Genomic DNA, 6000 nt, shown 5'->3' on the forward strand with positions numbered 1-6000 from the left:
TGTGCCCCGACAGGGGCTGGGGATTGAACCTGAAACCCAGGCGTGTGCCCCGGATGGGGAATCGAACCTTTCGGTGTGTGGGCCGATGCTCTAACCACTGAGCGACACAGGCCAGGGCGAGACAAGTAACTTTAACCTCTTTGGGTCTGTTTTCTCCTCTGCGCTCTCTAACGTTTGAAAACTCTTAACATTTCCTGCCCGAGCATTTACAAGTCAGGAAAGTGCAGAACGGTTAGGTGATTTTCCCTCGTCACTCACGTTGCTAACGGGCAGAACCAGCCCGGAAAAACAGATGCACCGATCCTTCTCCCCTGTCCACCAGGCAAGCTCTCCTTCCCCCCTCCCCCCGCCCCGCCCCCAATCTCACTTCGGCAGGTGTTTCTAGAGGAATGCAGCTCCTTGCCTTTGAGACCATCTGTGCTCTGATTTCAGATGATAGGCTGGAGGTGTCAGGATGGGTGGGGCCAATCCCAGCACCACGGCGAGCTTAGGAGGCTGGTGGCATCGGCCTAACCACCTCGCCCCTCTCCCTCTGTCTGCTGTGAGGTCTCTCAGGGACCGGCATCATGCGGTAACCATGGGAACAAGCATGGTGATGCCGTGTCTGGCGTGGCACACGCTCTCCCAGGGAGTGGTGTGTACAGTTGCTTGTCCTCATGGAGAAAACGTGCATCCGTCTCTCACCCAGACTTCCTTCATGGTGGTGGTGGCAGTGGCGACAGCCGCTCCTCCCTAGCCTTCCCCCTGCCCTTTGTTCCAGTCCCCAATGCAGTCATTCACCGGAGTGAGGTGAGTGTGCCCTGGGGGGAGGCAGGGTCCAACCTGGAGCGCCCTAGCAGCCAGCAGCCAGCGTGCACCGTCCTCAGCACCCCATCCTGGTGTTCCCCTGCCCCCTCCCGTGGAAGGAGAATTTGAAAGGGGTGCAGTGTCAATACACAGATCCCCAGAGTGCCTCCCAAGGGGGGACAGGGCATCCGGGTGAGGCATTAGTATCCGTGTGTGTGTGTGTGTGTGTGTGTGTGTGTGTGTGTGTGTGTGTGAGAGAGAGAGAGAGAGAGAGAGAGAGAGAGAGAGAGAGCGCGAGCGAGCCGGGGGTGGGGGGGGGGGGGGGACCATGTGCAAGGCTCAGACACTCGGAAACGAGCTCTCGCCCACCGGGGAGTGGAAAATTCGCCTTGGCAGGTGAGGAACCGGTGCCGGTGAGGGCGCCAGCAGGGTATCGGTGTGATCTTCTACAGTTGCCGTTTGCTGGTGTGGCTAACACTCTCTCCCCCTCCCCCGAGTTGTAATTAGGGGCTCAGCAGTGGCTTGGAAGGGCTGGGGCGCGTGGAGAGGGGCGTGAGCGCCCCTGGATGACCTCCTGGCTCTGGAAGCCGGCCGTGCGCCTTGCAGGTGGCTGCACGGAGGTGGCTGAGAACTGGCCCACAAAGCAAGCGTGTGGCTTATGGTGCTCTGGTGGGTGGGAGAAGAGATGGCAGTCCAGGGGCTAAATCTGGGGCGTTCTGCCATATGGCGGATGTGGGAGGCGACGTGGGCCTGACGCAGGCAGGGGCTGCCTCGAGATGGCCCTATAAACTCCCCACCCCCCGTTTGCTCTAACTATAAAGTGGGGCAAGTCATCCCCTGCTACCTGCCCGTGGTGGAGAGAGTGTCTAAAGGCGCTTTGAAAGGTCAAGTGCATGCCCGGAGCCTGCAGGGAGGCAGCCGTCCGCCTGGGCATCTCGCAGCCTGTGCTCGGACAGGGACACGAGCATCTCACACCCACACCCCTCCCCTCCCATCCACAGGCGGGCGGCACACAGGGAAGGGTGGGCTGCTGCTCTCCGACCGGCTGGTCTTCCCAGCCGCCTGGCGCCGGGCCCCCTGCCCCCCACCTGAGGCGGCGATCCCTCTGCCCTCCCTCCTCTGCTCCCCGCCTGTCAGTTTAATTGAACAAGGATGCGGGAGAGGTTTGATTTAATCAAGCCGGTCGCTGTATCCATTCCGCTCTGAGGTCCCCGGGTGTCACCACCGAGGCTCAGATTAGACGGTGACAATTACTTTTTCTTCCCTGGCTGTTGCCTCCCCTCCCCTCCTGTCCCAGGAGGGACCTGGGAGGCAGGCCAGGCTCCTGGGACCGAAGAACGATGCGCAGGATCAAAGGAGGGACTCGTCTGGCCGGAGAAAGCCCCTGTCTGCCTTACACGGCCTTGTTTGGAGCGGAGCGGCAGCCGAGGGGTGGGGGAGAGAACATGTGAGCGGCGCTGCCTCCCAGCGGCTCGAGGCGCCTGAGGACAGAGCTGAGCAGCATCTGTGCCATCGTTGATGGCCCCGGAGATAAACCCAGTTCGCCTCATTGTCAGGACCCGGGTGGAGGGTGGAGGGTGAGGGGTGAGGGGTGGGGGGTGGGCCCTGGGGGTAAGGGAGCCGTAGGCCCTGCACACCCCAGGTAACAGGCCTTTTTTCCAGGTGCTCTGCCTGGATTCTGGGGTCCGGAGCTGGGAAACAGCAACAAAAACAGGTGAGGGACTCCATCCGTCTGAGTCTCTGTGGCTCTGTTCTTGGCAGGACATAGGCAGAGGCTGGACAAGCTGCCCCCTGGAGCAGGGTTCAAGGGGCGGTGTGGGTGGGGTAACCAGCGTGTGTGTGTGGGGTCTCTGGTGCAGACACCTCAGGGTTCAGAGGTTTAAAATTCCAGAACAAATCTCTCCTCTGGCCGGTTCACCCTTCCATGTCCCTCTTCTTCCAGGAAGCGGGTGCTCAGCGCCTCTGTTCCGGCAGCTCACTGGAGAGAGACAAAGGCCTCCCGAAGGTCATGGGAGTCCTCAGGGGGGGATCCTTTTTGCCTTTGGCTCCTTTGTGTCACCTTCTCCCATCGGGCTGGGCAGCGGACAGGTGCAGCCCTCCCGGGCCCCTTCAGGGTCCCCTCCCTGGCATTCGCGTCTCCCCCAGATACTCAGCAGACAGCATCCTCCTCAGGAGCCCACGGTGACGGGCAGACACCCTCCTGACAGCCCAGCGAGGATCCCTCCAATGCATATTCTATGGAGTGCATCTCACCGCGGCTGACAGCCGCTTTATCAATTAAATTCCACATCCCCAGCCTTCAGAGACGCCACGGGCCTCCCTACCTAATAAATCACAGGCCCCCAGTTATTGTTACGTGTCCCATCAGTCTCTAATAAAATCCCTGCCAACAGGGCCAGGTTATTTATTATGCCGCCCGGACGGGAATGAATGGGGCCCCTTCTCACACGGAGAAGAGCAAACGTGGACGCCTTCCTCCCTGAAGACGGAGGCTGTGATATTAAAGGGGGCAATTAATCACTGCGGGCCTGGGCGGAGCGGCGTCCCGCTGGAGAGAGGGAGGATGGTCTGGCAGGTAAGTCACAGTGCTCAGGGGCCCTGCCTTTGCTGTGCCCACTCCCCCGCCCCCCGAATTCCTGTGGGAAAAGGTCTGAAGGTATGGTCGCCCCCTAGGCCGTGGGAGCAGCCACTTCGGATTCAGCAGGATCCTGAAACAATAAATTCTGTCCAGAGGGCCAGGTATTAGTACTTGATAAGCTTGAGAGAACACGTTTATTGATGGTGACCATCCACCGAGCAGATGAACTGAATGAAGAATGAATATAGGAGCCCGGCTGGCGTGGCTCAGTGGTTGAGCATCAACCTGTGAACCAGGATCCGGTCACGGTTCGATTCCTGGTGGGGCACACGTCCAGGTTGCAAGTTTGATCCCCAGTGTGAAGCGTGCAGGAGGCAGCCGATCAATGATTCTCATTATTTATGTTTCTATCCCTCGCTCCCTCTCTGAAATATATATATATATATATATATATATATATATATATATATATATACACACACACACACACACACACACACACACACACACATATATATATTTGAATATAGGAGCCCTAACCAGTTTGGCTCAGTGGGTAAAATGTCGGCCTGCGGACTGAAGGGTCCCAGGTTCGATTCCGGTCAAGGGCATGTACCTTGATTGCAGGCACATCCCCAGTAGGAGGTGTGCAGGAGGCAGCTGATTGATGTTTCTCTCTCATCGATGTTTCTAACTCTCTATCCCTTTCCCTTCCTCTCTGTAAAAAATCAATAAAATATATTTTTACAAATGGCTATAGGAGGGAAAGAGAACTTGGAAGCGTGCTCAGTCACGGCTTGCTGGATATGCGCACGCAGGTAGCACTGGCGCTGGGAGAGCCATGTGCCCACACCGCCAAGACCCAGGACCTGTTAGGTGCACAGCGGCCCTTGCAGTCACCTGCCACGTAGTTCCCAAACTCTCATCATGCTCCACCGTCTGCAAGTTAAAATCCAAACTCCTCCCCTTGGCTGTCAATCAAATCCCACTCTACAGGTCTAACTGTATCTCTCTTTATTGCTACATAACACTCCCCGCCCACCTTTCTGAGAACACAGCACCCTCATTTCTTGTTAAGTTTTTACTGATTTCAGAGAGAGGGGGAGAAAAACATCAATGATGAGAATCACTGATCGGCTGCCTCCTGCACGCCCCCTCCTGGGGATTGAGACAGCAACCCGGGCATGTGTCCCCGACCCACCCGGAATCCAACACTGACCTCCTGGTTCATGGGTGGATGCTCAACCACTGAGCCACACCGGCCGGGCAGCACTCATTTGACCTTCGTGGTGGGGCAGACAAGGTCCTCCCTGAGGTGGGAGGGATGTACCGCCGCAGCCTCGTTTCCTGCTAACGGCTGTCATACCTGCTCCCCTTCGCACGGAAGGTCTGCTTTCCCTAAACGACTATGGTTTCTCCTGCTTCCACGCCTTTGCACAAACTGTTCCCTTTGCCCAGAATATCTCCCTAACGTGTCTGCCTGGGGAGCTCTCCTCCCCACCTCACTGCCTGGTGAACCCCTTACCCATGCTTCAGCACCCGCCACAGGAGCCTGCCCCGGGGCTCCATGGGACTTGAGCTCTGGCCCCTGGTGCTGCTGGCTGGGCAGAAATGCTGGCCTTTGGGATGGGGATGAGGAGGACAGAGAGAAGAAAGCCATTGCTCTCTGAAGGCCAAAAGCTGTTTGCCTCGGTTTCTCAGAAGGGTGTCCTCTACCCCACACGATAGCCACACGAGGAGCAAGGCAGGCCCCGGAAAATGTCAGTACTGCGTGTGATGGTACACCGCCCCCTGCGACTTGCGGATCGCCTCCTCGATCAGCGATCAGCGCCTCCTCTGCGCCTGTCTCTCTCTCCTTAAAGGCCAGGGCTCTCTGTTTTGTCCTATTTTTGTGTCTCCAGCGTTTGGCTGATTCATCTGAGGTGTTCAGAAGATTTTTGTGGAAGGATGAATAAAGAGATGTTTGTGCACGGAATGCAAATGATAACGTTGCCTACCCTTTGTGGCTTTGAGTGTCAAGTGAGAAAAAGTGGCTATAAAAACTAGTACATTCCCTTCTTTTCACATTTTCCCACAGATCCTCACACCCAGGGGGACCATGCCCCTGCCTTTATTAACATTATTTTCTTTCCCTCTGGATACAGATATGAATGGATGGGACCATTTGAACCTCAACATCCATTCTGAATCTGAGTCTTACTCCCACTTCTTCTGGCTCCCAGGTACCTGAGATGAGACAGGCTTTCCAGCCAGAAGGAATGGCATAAAAAGAGCCTGGGGACCCGCTGTGATTTTTATCCCGGGGGACACCAGGGGGCAGACAACAGTCCAACTAGTTTCTGTGCTGGCCCTCGCATGCCTTACCAAGCTCTTCAATGGTCTCTTACCTTTGTGTTTTATCTTTACAGCACCAGAAAGTGGGATCAACCACAGTATTGCAATTTGTAGCTACTGAGGAAAACACTGTATTGATTTGTGTTTTTATTTTATTTTTAAAATATATTTTATTGATTTTTTTCCAGAGAGGAAGGGAGAGGGACAGAGAGACACATCAATGAGAGAGAAACATCGATCAGCTGCCTCCTGCACACCTCCTGCTGGGGATGTGCCCACAACCAAGGTACATGCCCTTGACC

Source organism: Cnephaeus nilssonii (assembly GCF_951640355.1).
Source record: "Cnephaeus nilssonii genome assembly, chromosome: 21".
NCBI lineage: Eukaryota > Metazoa > Chordata > Mammalia > Chiroptera > Vespertilionidae > Cnephaeus > Cnephaeus nilssonii.